Below are 27,665 nucleotides of genomic sequence, written 5' to 3'. Positions count from 1 at the left end.
CCTGCCTGTGGTTCTTCTTTGGCCACCACCAGAAACTGCTTAGACTACTTGCCATCACAGAGTCTTCAAACATTTCAAGACAGTTAACAGTAAGGGAATTTAAACCACTCCATCATTTTGATGCTTGGACTCAAGCTTTTTCCTCTGTGCTGCGCTGGCTCCTGCCCCTGGGATTTCATGTGCAGACATTTCAAGGCCTGTTGATAAACTCCTTGATGAGCTGATTCCACAAAAGTGCTTGTATTGACCTAAAGCTACACAGCAGCCAACTCCCAGAGAAGAATCCTCACCAGCACTCCTGGATCTGAAATTGCCACCTCACAGTGCCAGAAGATAAAGAACTTCTGGGGGGAAATATATATATATATATATAATGTGATTTCTACTTTAATAGGGACTGTTTTTGGTTTTTCAATATTTTTGTAATGAAGAGAAAAGCACTGAACTTAAAAAAAATGAGAGGGGGTCAAATTTCCCCTAGACCTCATTATTACTCTTCTCTTTCCATATGATCCCTCTGGATTTCCATCCAATCAAATGGCTCTGTACCCCAAACTGTATCTCTGGCCCTGACTTCTCTCCTGGACTCCACACTGTTGACTGACTGAATACCTGCATCTCTCCCTGGAAATTTTGTAGGCTCCTTACACTCAAAATATTCAAAACTAAATTAATCTCTTCTTCCCCCTACTTCTCTTCTCACATTTCCTATCTTGATTTCTCACACAACACTCAAATTCGAACTAAAAATTCAGCTCTTTCCGTTCTCTCACTCTAATACTACCACTCTGAATTTTCTCTTAAAAGTCTGTGCCTCCCCTCGCCACTCAGGGAAGACTGACAGTTGCTGCTTCCAATGTTCCTTTACTCCGGTTCATCTCCATGTTGCTGCCAGTGATTCCTTTAAAACACAAGTTTGATCTAATTATGTTCCTGCTTTAAAACTTTCAGTGGATCTCTACTGCCTATGCAAAAAAGTTTAAATTCTTAGCACAGCCTAGAAGGCCCTCCACACTCTGATTCTCCTCCCATCTCTTTCCCCCAGTCACCCCAAACTTCAGGAACGAATCAATTGTATTCCCTGAAAATCTCACTAAATTTCCCAACCCTGAGGTTTTATTTTTATGTTGTCGTCTTTCCGCATGCAGTAAGAAAGTCCTATGTATTTCTACACATCTTTCAAGACACAAAGATCGCAATTCATTCTTTCAAAGATTTAACAGTAATAACTACCCTCTGCCAAGTAATGCATTGAGCTGCCCTAAAATATGTAACAGGAAGTCCCTGCCCTCCGGGAGCAGCAGAATGGTAAAGCCGGATTTATAAACAGTAAAAACAGTAGACTTTATAATTATGCAAGATGATAAGTGCTATAAAGCTGGGTCCTTCTTACTTAGTGAAACCTTCTCCAGCTTCCTCAGGCCGAGTTGGTGACTTTATCTACGTTCCCCAAGGTAGCCTTGGTTACTTTCTTGTCTATATTCCCCAGACAGAGCTGGTCACTCTCCCAACTATACCTCCCACTCTAGGCAGAGTGGTCACGCTTCCACTTGTGTTCACCTCAGGTAGACTTGATTACTCTTTTTGATCTCACTCATCTTTGTATCCCTAGCACTTGGTACATTTTAGGCACTTGATACATGTTTCAGAAGCAAGTGGCACTCCTTAGAAGTACTGAGCTCAGAGCCTACCTGTATTCCTCCCCTGGACTCAATCTAAATGGCAATGAGCACCAGGAAAGCAGCAGGAGAAATCACCTCCCATGTCCTCATCTAGAACTAAAGATTGCTTCTCTATGAAACTTTCTAAAACATTTTTATCATGTCTTTTTTTCCTACTGAATCTGCAATGGCTTCCTACAACAGGAAGATAGTTGGGATACCAAGTTGCTGACTCCAGTATTTCTTGCCTGAAGGTAGGGAGAGAACAATGTTGCCCAGTATCAGGATCACCACAAAGGGTCCCAATTCATTCCATCAGTTAGATTCATTTAGGTTAATGATGCTCTCTTTTGAAACACAAATGTTCCTGGGGAGAATGCAGCCTATCAATCACTCAAACTTAAACAGTACATTATTTTAATCAAGTGATTCAAAACATGTATTGACCGCTAACTGCTTGATGACTGTGGTTTAAATATACCTATAACAAGGTAATCAGATGGTTTCCCAACTCTGAAGAATGGAATCTTTACTTGAAGCGTGCTTTAAAAAGGGGTAAATTTAGGACAAACTGTAGTTTGAAGGAAGACAGACTTGGTCCGGGAGTGGCTTTAACAGTATATAGAGCCAGGGGTATCAGGAAGACATGGAATGATTAGGATCATGTCCATGAATGATGCCCGGCATGTAAAACTGAAGGATGCTGGGAAGAGAGCTCTTCCTCCCTCCCTCCCTCTGTTTCTCTCTTCCTTTTTGTTTGTGTAGGATTCTGGTCGCATAATCTTCCTGACAAGCCACTTAGAACTGATTTTAGGTCGTTACAACCTGGATAATTTGGTCATATTCAAACCCACTCATACTTTTATCTCATCCTCACCTGGCCTGGGTCCTCACAAGTTATTCCTGCTGTAACTTGTCACCTTGCTCCTGCTTCTGCTTCTGCTTCTTGACTGTTTGCTTAAAAAAAAAAAAAAATTTTTTTTTTTAATTTATTTTTTTACCGGGGGCTAAATCTTACTCCTCTAAAACCTACTCATCCCTCATTCATTTATTCGGTCAACAAACTCACTGAGGACCCCCATTCAAGGGATCATGCTAGGAGGGGGCACAAGCACAAGTAAACACCAAGGTGGTCAGGGCATGAGCCTTGCTGTTAGCATGCCCGGGTGCTTTTCCTCCACTAAGCTTTCATTAGCAGAATACTATCTGAGCAAAAAAGCAAATCATACCACCAGACATGAGGTATGAAAGTGGATCAAAATATTTCAAATCAGGTCTGCTCTGGAAAGTACAGTTAACATATGCATTTTTGTACCATACTGTTTCAACTGTAGAAAACTAAGGAAAGAGGTGTTTGTTTAAGTTTGGACTGGAGTTTTAAGAGGAGACCAGACCTGAGGTGGCAGAGGGACAGTGAGGCTAAGAGTGAGAAATCACAGGGAGAGAGGTGAAACCCAGCGGCCCCAGTGGAACCATAACTGCTTCTCACTAGTGAGTCTAATAAAGACACATGTTCTGGTAAACCCTTGGTGAGTACTGCTTTGTTTTATTTTAAGCAGAGTCTACTAGTAGATTTCAAAATTGAAGTGATATAAATAACTTGGACAAGGTTCAGAGAAGAACCAATGTGAGACTCACCACAACAAATGTGTGGGCACAGGTATCTATTAATAGACAAAAATTGAAATCACTTAGCTTGAGAAAGAACTATGGGTAACATTTTCAATTGCTGAACCTAATAGTGATCTTTAGTGGATAGAAGTTTATGGAAGAGTAATGAACCAGCAAGAAAAAGACGGTTCTGGAGCTACTCCATTTTAGAATCTCTATATTTAAAAAAGAGCAATAAAATTACTCATAATTTCCTTCAAGCAAAGTTGAGAAATGAAGGATTCCTAAATACTATCTGCCAGATGTGGCTTATACAACAGTAGGAAGGAGCCTCTGCACTGAAAGAAGTAAAGGATTTTTAAAATAACTATTTTTTAAAGCTATAGGTAATGTTTTCAATTGCTGTACAACTTCACTTTTAGAAAATTCATATTTCACAGGCCCCAAAATATGCTAAACTGCCTGGTTCTTCTAAGGCTGGTAATATACCTTAGCTTTCCTGCAAAGGCAAAGGGCTCTTAGAAGGAAAAACAGAAACTGCTAGAAGATAGCCTACAGACTTGAGTTCAGATGAAGAGTGAAAGATATGTAATGGATAATCGATACATTTTCTTCTTGCCTACCTCTGTATATAATTTCAGATAAGGCTGGAGATCAGTGTACAAGTGAAGTTGCTCAGATGAGACAAGGTTTTTACACAAAGCAAAAAAGTTCATGAGAGTTGCCTCAAATGGCCATCTATGAATTCCTGAGACTTCTTTTCTTTATTCTCCAATTTTCCCCTTCCAGGTCCTCTTTCTTCCACTCCCAGAGTTAGATCTTAATTCATGGAGCAATCAGTGGACAAGTAACTAGTGAACTGAAACTGCAGGGGGCTATAAAATTTCTTTTTCTTCAAATATATTGAAGAGGTTGAAGAAACACTGCCCTGCTTGAAAACAGAGATGTTCGCTAGTTTCAATCTTCCGAAAAATATGCCTGAAAATACTTTTAGATTAAAAACTTGATGACTTTTAAGAAATGTGAAAAGGTACCCTCAAAAGTAAACATCTAAAAAAGATTTTTTTTTTTCTTAATTAAAAAGGTCTAAAGGCTGTAGTGTCTGCTATTTTGCTTTTCTGGGTCCCATAAGTTAGTTTTATGGGAATCATAAATGTCAGTAAATGCTCATATTTTCTTAGGCTCCTGCTCTGCAGATGACCAGATGGGCCAATAGATTATTGATAAATCCTGATGCCGCCTGGCTGCTTTGTACAAGAACAGAAGTTTTAGAGCGTAATGAATTTGGAGGTTATTTTCAGGGCCAGCTGGTCATGTCAAAATACCAAGGTGAGGCTGGTCATACTTTGCCATCTGTCATTACAGGAGACATCCTGAAGGAAATTAAAGAAAAAGGACTTTTTATGTTTTGGAGGATAAGGTCAAAAGCGACCACTATGGCAATTTTAGAGCTGATGAGAATTTTGTTATAGTAAAAGGCATAGGCTTTCAAGATTAAGGCTGGAGTTGAGAGGATCAAGTCATTAACTTAATTCTCTTTATCTAAAGACTAGAATCCAGTTCAACTCTCAGAATAAAAGTTTTCAAAATTTGGGTCCAGGAAAAGGAATTCTTGTATAAAGATTTCTACTTGAAAGAACAGAGGCATGCTTCCTCTAGTTTTGCTCCCATAAACCCTATTTTTTAAGCCCTATTTAGAAAACCATTCTAGGGGTAGAAGGTCAGGAGAGGTTAGGAGGAAGCAGGCATCATAGAGGGAATGAGGATTAGCTAAGTGTTCACTCCCATCTGCTGTCTTAGTTAGGGTTCTCCAGATAAATTGAATCAGTGAGACATAGATATATAGAGAGAGAGATTTACTTCAGGGGACTGGCTCATGGCGATTGTGGGGCCTGGCAAGTCAAAAATTCCCAAGTTAGGCAGCAGGCTGGAGACTTCTGCCAGCTTGCATCCCAAGATCTGTAGGTTAAGTGATAGAGAGTCCTGCCAAAATATCTATTTATAGTCTGAAGGCAAGACACACCCTAAGGAAACATCCCTTTCAATTGATTGATTGATTACATTATGGAAAATAATTACATTACATTACAAAACATTAACTAATCTATTATTCGGCCAAAATACTAGGAATCATACTTAGCCAAAGTGACACATAAAATTATTAAGGGAGAAAAAGTCTTGATTTGATCTCTGTGAGGTTAGAAAGAACCCATCCCAGCACCTAAGAGGGTCTGGAGCAAAACCTTGAAGTCCAGCTCCAACCACCTTCTCCAACCTAATAAATACTAAAAAACATATTCAAGGCTTTAGCAGTTTTTCAAAAATGATATGGATATATAGTTTTGCTTTTTTGTTTTTTCACAAAACATAGATTCTTCCTTTCATGTCTCTCCCCTTAAAAAGTATAGACACTCCTCTGGTGACAGTTCTCAACACTGGCTCATTTCTAGACATTTTAATGTGGCGGCAGTCTATGTCTTGTTCCCCAAACATAAGGCAAGACTCGTAAATTTGGTTTAACGTTTAGTAAATACCTTTTGAATTGCATCTGGGAACTTAACAGTGATGCTGTGGAGTCGCACCTGCAGTTTGCACACTGCCTGCTGCAAGCAGAGAGGTACGCAATTTATTTCCACCATTAGCCTTGAGCAAGCATTGATTAAACGCTTGATAAAATATTTTCTTGGAAGACTTGGTTTTGATGTTGCTTTCCTCCTACTTTCTCACCCTCCTTTCCTCTTTCATGAACACCACATAAAAAGTGACAGTTTGTAATTTTTTCCCCTTCTTTTTCAAATATTAGCATCAAAGCTGGACGGGAACTTCATGCCTCTTCTAAATGCAAACGGGAGGCATTCCCCTCTGGGAACATCCCTCATATCATTCCAACCTAGAAAATACCTTATTGAAGAGATGACATCTTATGCAGTTACAAAATCAGGGTCGAAGACGCAAAAGGATATTTCCTTTACATCCTTCCCCTAATACGGTTGCTTCTTTGGGGTGTGGGGGAAGGGGGGAGCGCAGGATAAAGAAAGTCGCCAAGTTCCTCTTTCCGTTTCTGTAGTTTTCACTTCCTCTCCCATCAGAAATCCCCAAGTCGTGGTGATGCTTTCTCCTCTCCCTTCCCTTTCATTTCTTCCCTGACACATCTCCTCAGCTTGTTTCCACCTACCTGCTATCTCTAACTTTCTCTGTGTTCACATCTTGAGTCTCATTCCTCCGAGGGGGGGGCAAGCTGTTTCTATGCCAAACACACCTTTCTGCTTTTAACCTTACCCTTCATAGTTGCCATTTCAATTGGCCATTCCTAGTACCCTTCCACATGGCAGACACTGAGAATGGAAGTCAAGCCTATCCTCTTGCTACTTTCATTTACTAACAACTACTGGACATCTGGGGTGAAAAGGAGATCATCTCCTCTGTGCGCTGGAAACTCTCCGGTACTCTCTGGCTAGTCAAAAGGAGATTTCGTAGGGTAGGCTTTACTTTTCACTGTTTCTTTGGAGCTACCAGTCCCATTTTACCTCAACGGTACCTTTTTGAAAAATAGAAATGAAGTAGAACTTTATTGTGTAACCTCTCTCTTAGGCCTAAAATCTCATCCAAGCCTCTGCTACTTGTCCAAAAAACCACAGCTGACTCTGTTTAAATGACTCTGACTTTCGTTCCTAGAACACTTTCCATGTCTTTTCATTTTAGAATGCTGGCATGGTTAACCTTCATTCATTCATTCCCCACTATTCTAGAATGTGTACAATTGCCTGAACATGTTAAATGGAAGTTTGTTTCTGCACTTCATATGAAAAAATGTCCCTGTGTAGTAGTTATGAATCACAGCCCACAAAATACAACTTTATTTTTTTACATCAATTTATTTTCCATTTCCAGCCTCCATCCTACAGGGGATCACAGCCTTTTTAAGCTCTCCCCTCCCCGCTTCCCAAGATGGTGTCACAGCTCTGAGATCTTACATAATATCAAGGACTTGTGTGTCTGGTCCTCGATTCATGGAAGCTGCCAATTGCAAAGATGTCAACTTAGGTCCATCAGTTCCTGGCTACTTCAGTGCCATATTCAGGACATGAAAATCCTTGTCTACCTATAGGCCTCATGGCCCCAACTATCCAGGTACACCTCACACCCATCTCTCTCGGGGTCTTGCCTTCTCCTTAGCAGTGACACCAAGAGGAAGTGCCCAAGTCCCCTCAACTCTTACCAGTTGCCATCATGTTGATTCCCACTCATGGTGACCTCATGTGCGTCCAGAGTAGAAACGTGCCGCATAGGTTTTCAATGGCTGATTTTTTGGAAGCAGATCACCAGGACTTTCTTCTGAGATACCTCTAGGCAGACTCTAACCTCAAACTTTTCAATTAGCAGCCAAGCGTGTGAACTGTTTGCACCACCCAGGGATTTCCCTTAACTCTTACCAAAAAAAACCAAACCCATTGCCATCGAGTCGATTCCGACTCATAGCAAGCCTATAGGATAGAGTAGAACTGCCCCGTAGAGTATCCAAGCAGTGCCTCGTGGATTGGAACTGCCGACCCTTTGGGTAGCAGCCATAGCACTTAACCACCATGCCGCCTTAACTCTTAAAAAAAAAAAAAAAAAATTTTAACTCTTAGAACCCCCAAATTCCCTTCTCTTTTTTTCTTCGTCCCAGCCTGGAGGATTTTCTCTCTAATATCGGGGAAATTTTCCCTTCAGGTTTCTGGACAAGATATTTTGACTGTGCCTACTAACCCTCTCCCCCTTGCCTTTAAATCAGTAACCAAAAACCCAAACCCACTGCCATCGCATCTATTCTGACTCATAGCAACAGCTTATCTATAACTGTGAGTCCTCTCTAGGACTCAGGCCTTTAAAAACTAAGATTTCAACTTTCCAGGACTCACTGAAACAACAAGCACAAGGCCGCACCTGAAAAGTAAGGAAACAAGAATTCCAACCATAAATTTAGGTCACTTTCTCAGCAGCAATTTTTGAACCCAAACAATGAATGTGATTAGTTACAAACGATATTTAGATCTCTAACAGAATAAAGAAAATGCTTCTGTCCCCAAAGTAGTTGTCAAGTCTTTTATAAACTTGTATATTTGGAAAGATAAAGTTGAATTTTTCTAAAATTAGTTCAAGAGTTACTCAAATGGTATTTGCTGGAGGAAATTAACAAGGCATTTATAAGTTTATAAATAATATCCTTCCTACACTCTAGGACCAATGAACAGTCCCACTTCTGTGACTTGCTTGCTAATTTTTATAAATAATAAATTGAAGCAAAAGTAATTACGAACATCTAACAAGGTATAGAAAACCTACTTTTACTCAATATGCATCTAGGAGAATCATCCTGCTTCCATTCTAAATATTGTTCTGAACTCAAAATCATTCAAGGAGACTTAAAAATAATTTTCTTTTAAAGATATTAGTGTTTACATTAAATATTTTAATGTATATTTGTGAGTTTCCGTTCACAAAACGCTTTATACCCATTGTCTTTTTGGATTCTATGAGTAGTAGCTAGTTTTTTAAAGGATTTTTTAATAGTAGCTGCAGCTAACATTTGCCTACAGGTAAGTATTGATTCAAGGGCTTACTTAATGAGGGAATTCTCAGGTAGTTCTCTGGAAATATGTAAACTACGCTTGCCATCTACATATTGTAATAACCATAACACCTCCAGATTTTCGTGAGTGTGTAGGTGGAAATCAGTGATCAGCATTGCTTTCGATGTACGATATGCTGAGAAATAAACTCAAGTGGTTCTGGAAATTTACCAAGATCTGGGTCATAAAATGGATCAACAGAGAAAAGAAGATACATGATATATATGTATATATCTCACAATAAAAATCTCAAATAATAAAAGTATTCTTGTAGTTTTTACAACTTGGCAGGTGCTCAGTAGCTGAAAAATAAAGAAAGAGAGAGGTGAGGCCTTAGAGATTTTGACTTTCTATGGGAATTCCCTATCCTTAGAGTCCTCAGGGGAGATACAAGAACATGAGAACAGAAAATTTGAGGGCTGAAGATAATTCCTTTCATGGAAAAAACAAACAAATGTTGGTAAAATGACTGTAAGAGTTCTTTTTTTTTTCTCCAAAATTCAAATGGCAGATGTTTATTTAACTGCATTTAAAGGGTGAATTGACACTATCATCTGAGAAGTTACTCAACCCAGAAACTGGGAGTCATCTTTAACATTGTCCTCTTCCTTCCCCCCCTTCCCCCAATCCCTACTGCATCCAACCAATCACCAAGTCTTCTCTATTCAACCAGCAAAGTGTGTTCAAAATCTGTCTACTTCTCTCCTGCCTTGTCCTAATCCAAGGCCTCACCACTTTTTACCTGGATTATTACAATAAACATAAACGGTCTCCCCACTCCCAGTCTTGCTGTCCCTACACACTCCATACCTGTAGCTTCCCAAAATTGGACTCACACCTAGTGAATGCAAAAGATGTACCAACAGGCTGTTGGAAGAAAATCTTAGGACTTCTATTTATCTCATCCTTTAAAATCTATTTTACAATATACATAATATTTTTTCTGTATTTTATAATACACATAACCAAACCCATTGCTGTAAATAAATATATCTATAGTAGGGTCAGGAAACCCTGGTGGCATAGTGGTTAAGAGCTACGGCTGCTAACCAGGTGGTGAGCAGTTCAAATCTGCCAGGCACTCCTTGGAAACTCTATGGGGCAGTTCTACTCTCTCCTATAGGGTTGCTATGAGTCAGAATTGACTCGATGGCAGTGGGTTTTTATAATAGGGTCAGAGCACTGGTGGTTCGGTGGTTAAGAACTCAGCTTCTAACCAAAAGGTCAGCAGTTCTAATCTACCAGCTGCTCATTGGAAACCCTATGGGGCAGTTCTACTCTATGAGTTGCAATTGACTCAATGGCAACAGGTGTAACAGGGTCGCTGTGAGTCAGCATTGACTCGACAGCACACAACAACAATAACATATTAGTGTGCACGTTTAAAATGTTTTTTTCGATAGAAGTGTATAATTTTAAGTTTGGTGGCCACTACTCTATACAGCAGCCAGAATAACTTTTTTTTACATACAGATGTGATTACGTTAATTTTTTTTGCTTCAGCTGCTCAATGTCTTCCCATTGTCCACAAAGTCTAAAATCCATGACAGTTCCTAGAAGCCCTGAAGGGTCTGTCTACTTTTCTGATCTCCTCTGCAACCTATTATACCCCCAGGCATGGGGCTCTTTCCCACAGACCCTCTTTTCCTTTTGAAGCCAGCTTTTTCCCTGGGAAGTCTCACTCACACTATTCCCTCTGCCTCCATGAAGACTTAAGTCTTGGTTTCAGTGTCATTTCCTTCTTTGACACTCCCCCCATCCATCCCACTCCAATCCAAAATGTCTCTCAATTAAACTCTCTCCTAGTACCCTGCATTTTCCATTATGGTACTTATTACAAGCACAGTTTAAGCAAAATAACTAACATGATCCAATCTGGATTATATGTGTATAGTTTTTTGTTCAACATCTCACACACTAGGCCATAATCTCTGTGAGAACCTGTTCACCACTGTAACCCGCAGCACATAATAAATGCCCAATAAGTATTTGTTGATGAAAAGTATCAATGTTCAGCCCACATGTCATTCCTAAGAGTTAGAGAGCCTGAAGGACCCTCAGATTACCTTTTGAAATTTCTGGCCTTTCTTATATTTGCCTGCTCTACTTCAGGAGAACATCTTACCTTTAAGACCTAACCTAGATAAACCATCTGTTCCTGTAGGAGGCCCTTCGAGACTCTCCTGGACGGTTACTCTCTTTCTTCTAAACTCCCTGGCATTCTCTGAAAATCTTTATTATAAAAAAGCACTTATTATATGTAACTACTTATTTCTATTTCTGTTTGTGCACCAAGACTGATTTTCTTTAAGGCTTGGACCTTGTTATTCATCTTTGTCAATGGTGTGAAAAAGGCATTTCATAAATGACTGGAGATCCTTGGTGTTCCAAGAATTTATTTTGCAAAAAAAAAAAAAATAGTTTCAGCTTACTTAATTTCCGTAATTCTCAAAAAGCTGTAACCATCCCTTAGAGCAAGGAAAACACTCTGGATGAGGCATCTTATTAAGTCTTATCATGATATAGTAAATGATGCTCCTATCCCACCTTTCTTGAAAGCTGGCTTTGACAAGGGCGTAGAAAGAGAAAATTAATGCTCTGCCTAGTTTTGTTTTTTAACTCTCCCTCTTAGAGAAACTAATTTTAAAAAAGAGGGTGAGTGACATTGAAATTGTCTTTGTCTACATACACAAAGATGTAAGATTTGTCTCTTCTCCTTTTGCTAAAAAAATTTAAATTATTGTTGGTATTTTTAAAAAGAAAAGAAAAAGAAAGAACATACGTGATGTTCTTTGCGGTAGATGAAATGAAAACGAAAGAACCTTAGAAAAATGCTTTCTTAGGACTTAAGATAGAACGGATTTAAAACAGGTAACTAACTGATTTTTTGTTAGGACACCAACCACATACAAATCATTCATATCAAACTTTTTCCTCTTTCTTAGAATGACTTTGTCCCAAACCCAGTTTTGTTGATCCATACGGTATCTACAGGATTCTACAGGGGATTCTTAATCTTAGCCCTTGAGCTGTTTAACTGGCAAGCTTGGATCCTAATAAGGGTCCAGCTTGCTAACATCAATACCAAGAACTGCTGTGGAACAGTTTCCATACATGGGCAGAGAAGCCTCCAAGGAGGGGAGGGGAAGGGAGGACATTTCTTCAGCCCAGCAGTTATATAACCACAAGGGAGCTGCAAAAGTAAAAGGCTTTTTCTGCCTTACTTGAAAATACTAAATTCTAAAAATGTCTAAAAGACACCTGACAAGCACATCAGAGTTGCTGGAGTTAGTAGCGGAGATATAATTAGACCCAATATATCAATTCAACCTGATAAGTATACGTGGCTGCTATTTTAAATAACTTCAGATACTTGGTGTCCTCAAGGAACAGTGAAGAAATATATGTGCAGTATGCTTCAGTAATGGCAGAATAAATGTCATCTCCTTTTTCATTAACAATGAGTTATACATGTTGGCCTACAGACAGTCCCCAAACAAGTTGCATTCCCATAGTTTATTTCTAAGTCAGTTGTTTGGAACTTGGAACATAGTTTCCCATAGAAGCAATTTTAGATATGGTGGTTTAGATTTCCAGATATGGCTAAAGAAGCCCATTCACCCATAAGTAATTTTACTAGAGACCTTATCCACCATGTAAAACGTCTTTCTATTAAAAAAAGAAAAATGTTTCCCGACTTCTAATTTGAGATTCCAATAACTGATCTTCTCCCAATCTGGAAGGAATGCGGATGCTCTGAGTGTAGAGGCTGGTTGGGAGGTGGTGGTGGTGAAAAGCGGGGCGGGGAGGGGGGTGGGGAGGCAGGGAAAACTAGGCTCCCCCAGCAGCAATAGCAAGGTGGAGGCGAGGACTGGTGGATCCAGACCCTGGAGGCCAGGACCCTGTAACAGTGACCTCTGTCACTGTATTTGCATTGAGGAGGATTTATTTTCTCTTGCCAAAACTCCGTAGGTGTTTACAATGATATAACTACCTTCTATTGAGCACATACAAGAAATAAAACTTGAATGCTTCTTAGAAGTGAGGATGGCAGGATGTAAGGTCTTCCTTACATTGCACATGTTTGGTAAAACATAGGGTCAGCAAAATTGAGGGAAACTCTCAACGAAATACATTGACACAATAGCCTCAACGATGATTCAAACATATCAAAGATCATGAAGATGGCATAGGACCAGGCAATGTTTCCTTCTGTCATAAGTAAGGTTGCCACGAGCCAGGACAACTCAATGGCAACTAACAACAAATTGAACACACACTCTGTGCTGGAGCACAGTATTAATTGCTGTGTTTATATTATTTCGCATAATTTTTCCCAAACAATCTCAACATCTGTAAAGTCATTCATTTTATCTGCATTTAAGAAAGAAAAAAGGAAGGCTTAGAGATGTTAAGAAACTTGGCTAAAGTCAAACAGTTACAGCCAGGACTGTAACTTCCTGATTCCAAAACCACAGTTCAGTGCTGTTTCCCAGGGACTTCAGGGACAAGGCCAATAGCTTATTGTTTAATTTTCCATTTAACGGTTTTGATTAGGCAGTAATTATCCCCGCTCAGTAAATGGATTAGATGAACTGATTGAAGAATATTAAGTGCCTTCTATGTGGAGGATGCAAGGGGCCATGTGCTTGAAATCCAATGAATAGAAGACAAAAAAAACTGGAACATTTAGATAACTTTACAAAGCAGTACATGACCAGTGCTAGATGAGTTGCCATGCCTTAAATTGGTATATAGTTCAGAGCAACAACCTAACGGAGGGGAGGCCACTGTGAGCCGGAATTACCATGGAAGGCATCATGAAGGATGCTGAGCTTGTGCTGGACCTTGAAGAAATGGTTTAGTTGGAGAGCATGCCTGATAAAGAGCTCAAACAAAATTTGCACGCTAATGATTCTTCAATTAAGAGATTCCAAACCCAACCAAACCCACTGCCGTCAAGTCGATTCCAACTCATAGCGACCCTATAGGACAGAGTAGAACTGCCCCATAGAGTTTCCAAGGAGCACCTGGCGGATTCGAACTGCCGACCTCTTGGTTAGCAGCGGTAGCACTTAACCACTACGCCACCAGGGTTTCCACTAAGAGATTAGCAGTGAAAAATAAGGGTGAAAAAGTTGGGGCCAGAAAGTATGGAGACCTTCAAGATTTCTTTCTTTTCCTTTCAGCTTACAAATGATTTATTTTTTAGTGTAGAGGAAGTTTGGTGGTGGGTATGTGGTCATTTGTTGTTTGTATGACTAAGAGTTCGAGTATAGGGTCTCTCTCTTATAGAATGTAAACATACACCTACACAAGTATATGAAATTCTTATTAAAATTAAGTTTAGTCATTGTCTTAGGCTGGGTTCTCTAGAGAAGCAAAACCAGTGATGCATATATAGAGAGAGAGAAAGAGATTTATCTCAAAGAAATGGCTCATGTGATTACAGAGGCTGGCAAGTCCCAAGGACATGGATCAGATGTCAGGTTGGAGGCTTCTCCTATCTCACGTAGCTGCAGGGGCTGAGAAACACAAGATGCAGGCTGCTGGCTCATGGGCTGCAGAGGCTCACATATTCAAGATCGTCAGGTAAGACAGCAGGCTGCTAGCTCAAGTCCCAAGAACCAGAGATCAGATGATGACAAGGCAGATGCAGGATCCGAAGTGAGTAAAAGCCAGGGAGCTTTGCCAGAAAGTCCATATATATTGGATGCAGGGCCCCCCTCCCCCCGCCACCGAGGAATACCCTTTCAACTGATTGGCTGCTCTTAGCAGATCTCATCACGGAGATGATTACATTATATCAGATCTCATTAAGGAGGTGATTATACCACTACCTAGCTGCTAAACTATGTCATAACTGCCAAACCACTGAGATTCATGGCCCAGCCAAGTTGACACACAACTTTAACTATCACAGTTCAACCCTTGTAAACTTGGCACCTCTACACATCTACTTAAACCATATATAATCTCTAAATAAAGACAATTATGAAGTCATACTTGTGCCTAACATGATACAACTATCATGCATACAACTGAAAACACACTAGTCCTGTTTGCATCTTTTAGGTAAAGAAAACAAAAATATCTGATGCACACATACAAGGAAAAAATACTCATAACAATTATAGTCATTGTTTCTGCAACTGGTCACTAGTAGTAGCTGATATTTAACACTACCTTGTTCCACCACCCATTCTGTACTCCCTTTACCTTCAGCAAGCGCCTCAGCTGGTCATGGTTCTTTGCCTGGTGGGGTGACACAAACCTTCATTTCTGAAGGGTCTGGGCCATTTTTAGTCATGTCAGAATTGGGTTACTGTAGTTTTCCATTGACTTTAATCACAGGCAATGGTAGTACTAAGAGATGTCCTAAGGGATCTCCTATATTCCAGACATACTCTTCTTTACTTCTTATGTAATATCAATCTGATTTCCTCTTGGTAATCAGGATTAATCACACCAACTCCCTTCTTTGCCTGTTGATCCAGAGGAATGAGGAGCCAAAAATCGCTGGGTGGCATTCTTCACTTCCAGTTGAATGGAATCAGTGTAGTGTTTCCTGGTGGAAGCATTCCTCCCTTTGTAAACAAGACCTCTAGACCCACAGAGCACAGGGTTGCAGGGACAGGAAGCAAAAATTTTGCGAGTGGATCACCAGGGGTAATAGTGACTGGTGCCACTTCCATTACCAATCCTTGATTCCTGGACCTATGAATCCTGGTTATGGGAGAAACAACACCAAATATTGTACATTGGTTTAGAGCATATACAGCTTCCTGGAGACTATTTCCCCAATCCTGCAATGTATTCCTACTTAGCTGGTGCTGTAATTGTGTCTTTAGAAGGCCATTCCATCGTTCTATTAAGCCAGCGTCTTCCGGATGATGGGAAACATGGTAAGACCAGTGAATTCCGTGAGCATGGGCCAGTTGCCACACTTGATTTGCTGTGAAGTGAGTCCTTTGTTGTGAGGCAATGCTGTGTGGGATACCATGACAGTGGATAAGGCATTCTGTAAGTCTATGTATGGTAGTTTGGGCAGAAGCATTGCATTCAGGGACAGCAAATCCATATGCAGAGTAAATGTCTATTCCCGTTAGAACAAAATGCTACCCTTTCCATGATGGAAGAGGTCCAGTGTAACCAACCTGCCACCAAGTTGCTGGCTGATCACCTCAAGAAATGGTACCATATCGAGGGCTCATTGCTGGTCTCTGCTTCTGGCAGATTGGGCACTCAGCAGTGGTTGTAGCCAAGTCAACCTTGGTAAGTGGAAGTCCATGTTGCTGAGACCATGCATAACCTCCATCCCTGCCACCATGGCCACTTTGTTCAGGAGACAATTGGGCAATGATGAGAGTGGCTGGGGAAAGAGGAAGACTGGTTTCCACAGAATGCATCATCCTATCAACTTGATTGTTAAAATCTTCCTCTGCTGAGGTCACCCTTTGGTGAGCATTCACATGAGACACAAATATCTCCAATTCTTTGGTCCATTCAGAAAGGTCTAGCCACAATCCTCTCCCCCATACCTCCTTGTCACCAATTTTCCAATCACGTTCCTTCCAAAGCCCTGACCATTCAGCCAAACCATTGGCCACAGGCCACAAATCAGTATACAATCACATATCTGGCCATTTCTCCTTCCAAGCAGTGTGAACAACCCATTGGGAGGATTTTCCCTTCACTGCTGTTCTTCAAGGAGGTCCCAGAAAGGGGCTACAATGCTGCCACTGTCCACTTTCGAGTGGTCCCTGCATATTGCACAGAATCATCTGTAAACCAGGCTCTAGTTTTCTCTTCCTCAGTCAACTGATCATAAGGAACTGCCATGGGGCCAGGGGTGCAGACTGGGAGAGGACAGGTAATGTGACAGGAGTGGAGATCATGGGCATTTGGGCCACTTCCTCATGCAACTTACTTGTGCCTTCAGGTACTGCTCGGGCCCAATCTCATATATAACATTACCATGTAATGATGGAGTGCTGCTGTGCATGTCCAACTTTATGACTCTGTGGGTCAGACAACGTCCAGTTCATGATGGGCAGCTCAAGCACATGGTGACTTGGTGTCCCATGGTTAAGCATTCAGTTTCTATTAAGGCCCAGTAACAAGACAAGAGCTGTTTCTCAAAAGGAGAGTAGTTATCTGCAGAGGATGGCAGGACTTTGCTCCAAAATCCTAAGGGTCACACTGTGATTCACCAATAGGGGCCTGCCAAAGACTCCAAACAGCCTCTCTATCTGCCACTAACATTTCAAGCACCATTGGATTGGCTGGATCATATGCCCCAAGTGGCAGAGTGGCTTGCACAACAGTCTGAACTTGTTGCAGAGCCTTCTCTTGTTCTGGGCCCACTCAAAACTAGCTGTTTTTTGAGTTACTTTATAAATAGGCTGGAGTAGTACACCCAAATAAGGGATATGTTGCTTCTAAAATCCAAAGAGGTCCATCAGGCATTATGCCTTCTTTTTAGTTGTGGGAGGGGTCAGATGCAATAATTATTCTTCATTTTAGAAGGAATACCTTGACATGCTCCATACCACTAGACCCCTAGAAATTTCACTGAGGTGGAAAGCACCTGAATTTTCATCTGGTTAATTTCCCACCCTCTAGCATGCAAATATTTTACCAATAAGTCTAGAGTCATTGACACTTCTTCCTTATTAGGTCCAATTAGCGTAATGGCATCAATGTAATGGACCAGTGTGACATCTTATGGAAGGGAAAGGTGATCAAGATCTCTGCCTACTAAATTATGACATACGCCTACAGCGTGGACATGCCCTTGAGGTAGGATAGTGAAGGTATACTGCTGGCCTTTTCAGCTGAAGGCAAACTGCTTCTGGTGGTCCTTCAAAACCAGGATTAGGAAAAAGGCATTGGCGAGATCAATAGTTGCATACCAGCTGTGTGGAGATGTGTTAATTTCCTCAAGCAGTGCAACCACATCTCATCTGGAACAGCAGCTGCAATTGGAGTCACCTCCTGGTTAAGTTCAGGTAATTCAGTCATTCTCCAAGATCCATTTTTTTTGAACAGGTCAAATAGGTGAGTTGAATGGGGATGTGGTGGGAATCGCCACCCCTGCTCCTTCAAGTAATCTCTGCAACCTCTCCAGGAATGCGGTATTGATTTTGGTTTACAATTTTCCTAGGTAGGTGCAGTTTTAATGGTTTCCATTTGGCTTTCCCTACCATAATAGCCCTTACTGCATTTGTCAGGAATCCAATGTGGAGTTCTGCCAGTTGCTGAGTATATCTATTCCAATTATGCATTCTGGAGCTGGGGAAATCACTACAGGATGAGTTCAGGGACCCACTGAGCCTACTGTGAGATGTACATGAGCTCAGACTCCATTAATAACCTGACATTCATATGTCTCCTTTCTGGCTGATGGGCCACACTGACGTTTTGGGTCTCCTGGAATTAGTGTCAGTTCAGAGCCAGTATCCAGTAATCCCCCCAAAATCTGATTATTTCCTTTTCCCAGTGAACAGTCACTCTTATGAAAGGCTGTAGATCCCTTTGGGGAGACTGGGAGAAAGACTAGTATAAGTTTTTGGCAGTGTATTGGAGTCCTTCCTCAAGGGGACCCAGACTCACCTTCAATCAAGGGGTTGTGGGTCTTTAAACTTACTCAAATCTGAGAATTGGCTGAGGGGCTGTGACTCTCTATTCTGGTGATTCGAGTTAGACTGCTGTTTACTTGACCTACAATTCATCCACTTGTACAGACCAAGTAAATATTTAGCAGATTTCCTATCTAGTTCACTCTTAGGGACACCACGGCTTAGTAGCCAACACCGTAAGACCATACAAATCAGACTATTCTGATTACTGCTTTGACTCTGCTGTCCATTATGACATCCATACCCACCTCGTCTTTGTCGATTGAGTGTCAGCACTTGGCCCCTACCATGACAGGATCCAATCAGTCCCATTGTAGTTAGGTGTTTTAATTCAGTCAGGGCAGTTCCCACTGTCAAATCTGACTTACAAAAAACAGTAATCACAGCAGTCTTCAAGGATACTGGGGCTCCCTTCACAAATTTGTTTCTTACCATTGTAAAAGGTATGTCCTCTGGGTACTTCATGTGTGGGTCTGTGGGTCTAACCTGATAAATCAACTCTAAAATGCCAATTTCCATAAGTCTTGGAATACATTCTGTCTTACTTTTCTAGTGCTGCTATAACAGAAATACCACAAGTGGGTGCCTTTAATAAACAGAAATTTATTCTCTTACAGTCTAGGAGGCTAGAAGTCTGAATTCAGGATGCCAGCCCCAGGGGAAGGCTTTCTCTCTCTGTCAGCTCTGGAGGAAGGTCTTTGTCATCAATCTTCCCCAGTTTAGGAGCTTCTCAGCCCAGGGACCCCAGGTCCAAAGGACACTCTCTGCTCCTGGCACCATTTTCTTGGTGATATGAGATCCTTCTATCTCTCTGCTCACTTCTCTTTTATATCTCAAAAGAGATTTACTCAAGAGTCAATCTAATCTAGTAGATCTAGTCCTTTCTCATTAACATAACTGCCTCTAATCTTGCCTCATTAACATTATAGAGGTAGGATTTAAAGCACACAGGAAAATCACATCAGATGACAAAATGGTAGACAATCACACAATATGGGAATCACGGATTAACCATGTGGACTCACATTTTGCGGGGACACAATTCAATCCATAACATTCCACCCTTTGGTCTCCAAAAATTCATGCCATTGCTACATGTGAAACACATTCATCCCATCACATCATAGCAGAAATCTTAAATAAACTACAAGTTCAAAATCCAAGAATTTCTCTACATCTGCGAAATCCAGAATACAAGTTATCTGCTTCCAAAGTACAATGGTGGAACAGGCACAAGCTAGACATTTTCATTACAAATGGGAGAAATTGGAGGGGAAGAAGAGATAACAGGTACTAAGCAAGTCAGCAGAACACATTACTTTAGCTCTCAAGGTTTGAAAATAATTCTCTGTTCTCTGAGACCGTTTAGCAATGGCCCTACCCTCCAGACTCTGGGTGTTAGCCACACTCTCTGGACTCTGGGTGGAGGCTCCTTGGCCCTGGGCTTCAGATTTGTGTTCCAGGCCCACTGGAACAGCAACTCTGCCCCCTCAGATTTGGGCGGCCCCATTCTCCTAGTTTGTCTGAGGGACAACACCAACTCTTCTGCCCAGGCAGGCCCTATTCTTCTGTCCCTAAGGCATGACAGCCCCACACCCTCAGCTTTGGGCAGCAGATCTGACTCCATCCCACTGGCACTTGTGAAAGGCAGCTTCACACTCTAGAACCGAATTGGTGAATATCTGACTCTTTGAAGTCTAAGAGGCTGTGGCCGCACTCTTTGAAGCCCCAGAAGCTGTGTCTCCATGATTTGAGACTCCAGAGGTCATGGCCCTCCCCTCTGAGACTGAGGCAGCTCTGATTTCTGTGTTCTTTGTCTCTTCATCTTCTGTTTCCTGGTTCCTTGGCCTCTCAGCCCCTCGGGCCTTACCACCCAAGTCTGCTTTGCCGGGGCAAGTGTTCTAAAGCTCTTAAACTCCACCAATAAGTGCCCAGAGGCTCCACTCTGACAGGAAGCCTTCTGCACAAAGACAATCAGCTCTCTTGCTCTGTGGGTTGGCTCCAGCACTGTCTCACGCTGGTCTCCTTGTTCTGATGCTGCCATTTCTCTGCTGCTGTTTCTCATCGTCAGTGCCATCTCCAGTGTAACAGCTCTCCTCACTTCCTCCTGAGTCCGCTTTTTGATGTCCATAATTCCACCAACACTCTCTTCAAGGCATTGTAGGCTTTTAATATTAGGTACTTTAAAACTCTTCCAGCCTCTACCCATTTACAGTTTCAAAATTGCTCCCACAGTGTAGGAATCTTTCAGAGCAGCACCCTACTCTCAGTACCAAATTCTGTCTTAGTTATCTAGTGCTGCTACAATAGGAATACCAGAAGTGGATGGCTTCCACAAACAGAAATTTATTCTCTCACAGTTTAGGAGGCTAGAAGTCCAAATTCAGGGAACCAGCTCCAGGGGAATGCTTTCTCTCTCTGTTGGCACTGGAGAAAGGTCTTTGTCATCAATCTTCCCCTGATCCCAGGTCTAAAGGACACGCCCTGCTCCTGACACTATTTTCTTGGTGGTTTGAGGTCTTGTCTTTCTGCTCACTTCTCTCTTTCTTGTCTCAAAAGAGATCGACTCAAGATACAACCTAATCTAGTGAATTGAGTCCTGCCTCATTAACATAACTGCCTCTAATCTTGCCTCATTAACATCATAGAGGTAGAATTTACAACACACAGGAAAATCACATCAGATGTCAAAATGATGGACAATCACACAATACTGGGAATTATGGCCTAGCCAAGTTGACACACATTTTGGGGGGACACAGTTCAATCTATAACATCTTCTTCTACAGTATACCAAGGAAGGTCTGGTACTTCAACTTGATTTAGTGTAGGCCACCGTGTAACCCAGTCTACAGCGAACTAGCCAAATAAACTATTAGATCCTTTCCTAACCTCTTGGGCTGAAACATTGTTTGAAAGCCTGTGCTTACTGGGACCATATCAATAAACTCAGACTGATCAAACTTTATGTTCCTTGCACTATTATCCCACACCCTCAATAGCCATTCCTACACATATTCCCTTGTTTCTATTTGTACATATTAGAAAAGTCAAGCAGTTCTTTTGGAATGTAGTGTACCTCCTCCTGGGTCACACTTTGTACTTCACCTTTTGGGGCTCGCTGGGCCTTAAGTCTAGCTATAGATCTAGAAGCAAAAACGGGTGGTGGGGATGTGTTTTGAGAATATTCAGTAATGTCTTGTAAGGCATATGCCGGAGGTGATGTCCCAGGAAATGACTCAGACATCTCCCCAGGCGATGACTTAGATGTTGCCCCAAGCAATATCTCAGACAAAGGCTCTTCAGACACAGCTAGGTTAACATCATCAGATGTGGATAGAGGGGCTAATGGTTTTGCTGGCAGGAGCAATTCGACAGGATTTTGGGGCTCAGCATCCCCAGCTTCTTGATTATCTGCTCGTATGTTCCCATCTCAAGTTTTGGGATCCCATTTCTTCCAAATCGATGCCCTCACTTTAACTTTCAGACACCTTATGAGGCTGGGAATTTAACTGGCATTGTAATTCAGCTATTCTTGTGGTAAGTCTCTGGATTGGTTTTCAGCAATATCAGCTCTGTTACTGCAAGTGGCATCACTGAGGCTGTTTATGTGGCATTGAGCTTTGACTCTGAAGCCCTGAGTTCATTTCTTTCTTTCATCACATTGTTTAGCAAAAGTAGGACCAACAAACCAGCTTCCTTATACTTCTTATTCTGACAAAATTGTAGAAAAGCATCAAACATGTAATCACCCAGATCCTCATCTCTCACGAATACATGATCTACTGGTTGTGATATTTTGTGTATTTCTACTGCCACCTCACATCATGGATTAGCAGTGCCCTCTTTATTACTGGAAGCAGAGTCATCAACATCTTTAAGACTAACCAGACTTGATAACCAATTTAGATAACTCATCCATACAATTTTATGGCTCTGGAATCACTCTCGGTACCAACTGTCTTAGGTTGGGTTCCCTAGAGAAGAAAACCAGTGATGCATATACAAAAAACCCAAAAATTTGTTGCCATTGGGTTGATTGTGAGTCATAATGACACTATAGGAGAGAGCAGAACTGCCCCAGGGGGTTTCCAAGGAGTGGGTGGTGGATTCAAACTGCCCATCTTTTGGTTAGCTGCTGAACTCTTAACCACTGTGCCACCAGGGCTCCCTGCACCACCAGCATATATATATACATACATATACATATGGAAACCCTGGCAGCATAGTGGTTAAGTGCTACGGCTGCTAACCAAGAGGTCGGCAGTTCAAATCTGCCAGGTGCTCCCTGGAAACTCTATCGGGCAGTTCTACTCTGTCCTATAGGGTCACTATGAGTCGGAATCGACTCGACGGCAGTGGGTTTGGTTTTTGGTTTTTTATATACACATATAGAGAAAGAAAGCAATTTATCTCAAGGAAATGGCTTGTGAGGTTGTGCAGGATAGCAAGTCCCAAGTCTGTGAGTCAGGCATCATACTGGAGGCTTCTGACTCTTGTAACTGCAGGGGCTGACTAACTCAAGATTGGCAGGTCTGATGGTAGACTGCTGGCTCACAGGCCACAGAGCTGATGAATCCAGGATCAGCATGTAAGATGGTAAGCTGCTGGCTCAAGTGCCATGAACTGTAGGTCAGATGATGACGAGTCAGATCCAGGATCCAGAGGGAATGTTCTGGATTGGATTGTGTCCTCATAAATGTGTGTCAACTGGGCTAGGCCATGATTCCCAGTATTATGTGGTTGTCCTCCATTTTTGTAATTCCGACTCATAGTGACCCTATAGGACATTACCTATGTGTTGTAAATCCTAAGCTCTATGATGTTAATGAGGCAGGATTAGAGACAGTTAGTTAATGAAAAAAAAAAAAAAGTTAATGAAGCAGGACTCAATCTATAGGATTGGGTTGTATCTTGAGTCAATCTCTTTTGAGACATGAAAGACAGAAGGAAGCAGAGAGGACAGAGGCTTCATTACCACCAAGCATGAGGAGCCAGGAGTGGAGCAGGTCCTTTGGACCTGGGTTCCCTGCACTGAGAAACTCCTAGACCAGGGAAAGGATGATGACAAAGACCTTTCTCTGGTGCCAACAAAGAAAGCCTTCCGCTGGAACTGGCATCCTGAATTTGAACTTGTAACCTCCTAACCTGTGAGAGAATATATTTCTGTTTGTTAAAGCCAGCCATTTGTGGTATTTCTGTTACAGCAGCACTGGATAACTAAGACACATAATTACTTTTCAAAATAGTATGAGAAACATGATGTCTTCCAAGTTCAGGTTTGCAAAATAACTCACCACTTTTTCATCAAACCCAGTCTCGAAATTGTTAAGGTATATTTTAAGCAGGCTTTTCAGAGTGCATTTGGCCTTTAACTTTTGAAAGCTAAGAACAATATTTAACTAAAGACACATGACCATTAATTACAAATTTTCTTTTTCATTAATAAATTCCAGCCAAAAGTCTTCTTTCACTTTTTGATCATAGATTCCTAGCTCATTTTATATGAATCGTTTCAATAAAATATACAAACCCATTGGCATTGAGTTGATTCAATAAAAAATTACTTAATTTCTGAAAGTTCATGGAAAATGAAATTTAAAAGATCTCAACAACTTATACTTCCTCCCCTTTTCTATCAAACTCATCTCTGCCTTACTTTCCCATTCCTTCTAGAGAATCAACTCTTTGTAACTCTTTACTTTTTTCTTTTTCTTTTTGTCAAGGAATTCATCCTCAAAACTGTCACACACCAAAACTAGATGGTACCCAGCTACCACTACTGACCATTCTGACCAGGGACAAAATAAAAGGTCCCATATAGAATGGGAGAAAAATACAGAACAAAACTCAAATTTCTAAAAAAGGCCAGACCTACTGGACAGATCACAGTGGTTAAGAGCTAGGGCTGCTGTCATGGATTGAATTATGTCCCCCCAAAATGTGTGTATCAATTGGGCTGGGCCATGATTACCAGTATCATGTGATTTTCCTATATGTTGTAAATCCTGCCTCTGTGATGTTAAAAAGGGAGGGTAGGGGGCAGTTGTGTTAGGAGGCAGGACTCAACCTACAGGATTGGATTGTGTCTTGAGGCAATCTCTTGAGATATAAAAGAAAGAACTGAGCAGAGAGACGGGGGACCTCATACCACCAAGGAAGCAGCACCAGGAGCAGAGCACTTCCTTTGGACACGGGGTCCCTGCACCTGAGAAGCTCCTCAACCATAGGAAGATTGAGGACAAGGACCTTCTTCCAGAGTCGACAGAGAGAGAGAAAGCCTTCCTCTGGAGCTGACGCCTTGAATTTGGACTTTTAGCCTACTTTACCATTGAGGAAATAAATTTCTCTTTGTTAAAGCCATCCACTTGTGGTATTTCTGTTATGGCAGCACTAGATGACTAAGACAGCTGCTAACCAAAGTGTCGGCAGTTCAAAGTTACCAGGTGCTCCTTGCAAACCGTATGGGGCAGTTCTACTCTGTCCTTTAGGGTCACCGTGAGTTGGAATCGACTTGACGTCAACAGGTTTGGTTTTTTTTATTATGCATTCTGGAACTGGGGAAATAACCAGAGGGTGAACTCAGGAACCAATCGAGCCCACTGTGAGATTTACCTGAGGTGATCCGACCTTGATGACATGACCCCCATCAAGCACCTACTCTGATTGTTGGAACGCAGTGACTTTTGTCTTTAATATTTTCCTCATAGAATTCTTCAATATTGCAACTTGAGGCTTGAATTTGTTCTTCAGTTCTTTCAGCTTGAGAAACGCTAAGCTTGTTCTTCCATTTTGGTTTTCTATCTCCAGGTCTTTGCACATTTCATTATAACACTTTACTTTGTCTTCTCAAGCAGCCCTTTGAAATCTTCTTTTCAGCTATTTTACTTCATCTTTCTTCCTTTCGCTTTAGCTACTCTACGTTCAAGAGCTTCAGAGTTTCAGAGTCTCTGCTGACATCCATTTTGGTCTTTTCTTTCTTTCCTGTCTTTTAATGACCTCTTGCTTTCTTCATGTATGATATCCTTGATGTCATTCCACAACTGGTCTGGTCTTTGGTCTTTAGCATTCAATGCGTCAAATATATTCTTGAGATGGTCTCTAAATTCAGGTGGGATATACTCAAGGTTGTACTTTGGCTCTGGTGGATTTGTTCTAATTTTCTTGAATTTCAACTTGAACTTGCATATGAGAAATTGATGATCTGTTCTGCAGTTGGCTTCTGGCCTTGTTGTGACTGATGATATTGAGCTTTTCCATCATCTCTTTCCAGATGTAGTCAATTTGATTCCTGCGTAGTTCATCTGGCGAGGTCCACCATTTTATGTTGTTGAAAAAAGGTATTTACAGTGAAGAAGTCTTCAGTCCTGCAAAACTCTGTCATGAGATCTCCAGCGTCGTTTCTATCACCAAGGCTGTATTTTCCAACTACCAATCCTTCTTCTTTGTTTTTAACTTTCACATTCCAATCACCAGTAATTATCAATGCATCTTGATCAATTTCAGTCTGGAGAAGTTGGTAAAAATCTTCAATTTTTTCATCTTTAGCCTCAGTGGTTGGTGTGTAAATTTGAATAATAGCCATATTAACTGGTCTTCCTTGTAGGCATATGGATATCATCCTATCACTGACAGCATTGTACTTTAGGATAGATCTTGAAATGCTCTTTTTGAAAATGAATGTGACACCATTCCTCTTCAGTTTGTCATGCCTGACTTAGTAGACAATATGACTGTCTGATTCAAAATGGCCAATACCAGTCCATCTCAACTCACCAATGCTTAGGATATCAACGTTTATACATTCCATTTCATTTTTGATGACTTCTAATTTTCCAAGATTTATACTTCATACATTCCACGTTCCGATTAATAATGGATGTTTGCAGCTGTTTCTTCTCCTTTTGAGTCATGCCATAGCAGCAAATGTAGGTCCTGAAAGCTTTACTCCATCCATGTCATTAAGGTTGACTCTGCTACTATGGGGAGACTGCTCTTCCCCAGTCATATTTTGAGTGCTTTTCAACCTGAGGGACTCATCTTCTGGCACTATATCAGATAGTGATCCAGTGCTATTCATAATGTTTTCACTGGCCAGTTTTCTCAGAAGTAGACTGCTAGGTCCTTGTTCCTAGTCTGTCTTAGTCTGGAAGCTCAGCTGAAACCTGTCCACCAAGGGTGACCCACCCTGCTGGTATTTCAAATACTGGTGGCAAAGCTTCCAGTATCGAAGCAACATACAAGCCACCACAGAACGAAAAACTGATAGACACATGGTGACATTAAGAAATATATTAATATAATTCATCTTATTAATAGGTATAAGGAGAAAGATATGATTATTTCCATAGATGCGGAAAAAACCTTTGACGAATTCATCAACTATTCCTTCAAAAAATAGGATTAGGCAAATCCTTAATGTTATAAATTATAGATTATAAAAAGCCAGCTTTTCACTTAATGTGGAAATGCTAAAGGTATTCCTACTAAGATCACAAACAAGGCAAGGATGCTTACTATCTCCAGTACAGTATATGGGCAGTATCAGCCAATGCAATTTAGACAGGAAAAGGCAATTAGAAGCGTAAGAATTGGAAAAGAAGAATTAAAACTATGTCTATCTATTTAAAGATCACATAGTAGTATATCTGGAAAACTTCAGAGAATTAGTTATTAAACAAAGTCAAATAAGGAAGAATTAAGTAAGATAGTGAGAGATAAAATTAATATGCAAATCAACTAAGCAGTTAGAAGAGAAAATGCCATTTACAATACCAATAAAAAAGATAAACTACTTAATAATACACTTAACAAGAAAAGTGAAAAATCTGTTGGAAGAAAGCTATAAAACCATTGGAAAGACACAAAAGTCAGCTTGAACAAATGAGAAGACATCATTTGTTCTTGGATAGGATATTTCATCATTATCAAGATATCTAACCACTTACTGTTGAGTAGATTCCAAGTCATGATGCTCTCATGTGTGTCAGAGTAGAACTGTGCTCCATATGGTGTTCTTTGTTTTTATTGTGCTTTAAGTGAAAGTTTACAGTTCACATTAGTTTCTCATACAAAAATTTATACACATGTTGTCATGTGACCCTAGTTGCTCTCCCTATAATATGACAGCACATTCCTCC

At 41.0% G+C, this 27,665-nt stretch overlaps 1 protein-coding gene across 2 annotated transcripts in view; it reads right to left on the bottom strand.

The window, feature by feature from the left end:
- Positions 1-27,665, bottom strand: part of MND1 (meiotic nuclear divisions 1) — a 176,196-nt gene that overhangs the window by 12,303 nt on the left and 136,228 nt on the right. Inside the window, exons 10-11 of one of the 2 annotated variants that reach the window (XR_010317452.1) lie at positions 2,539-2,618; positions 158-901 (exon numbers count right to left, since the gene is read on the bottom strand). The gene's annotated coding sequence lies outside the window, so the exon portion shown is untranslated. Of the gene's footprint in view, positions 1-157; positions 902-2,538; positions 2,619-27,665 lie in introns of those variants that run through there. The other variant, XR_010317451.1, reaches the window with a different exon arrangement.

This window comes from Loxodonta africana, chromosome 13 (genome assembly GCF_030014295.1).
Source record: "Loxodonta africana isolate mLoxAfr1 chromosome 13, mLoxAfr1.hap2, whole genome shotgun sequence".
Classification (NCBI taxonomy): domain Eukaryota; kingdom Metazoa; phylum Chordata; class Mammalia; order Proboscidea; family Elephantidae; genus Loxodonta; species Loxodonta africana.
Note: the sequence above shows the minus strand (reverse complement) of the source record. Positions and strands in the feature narration are given on the sequence as shown.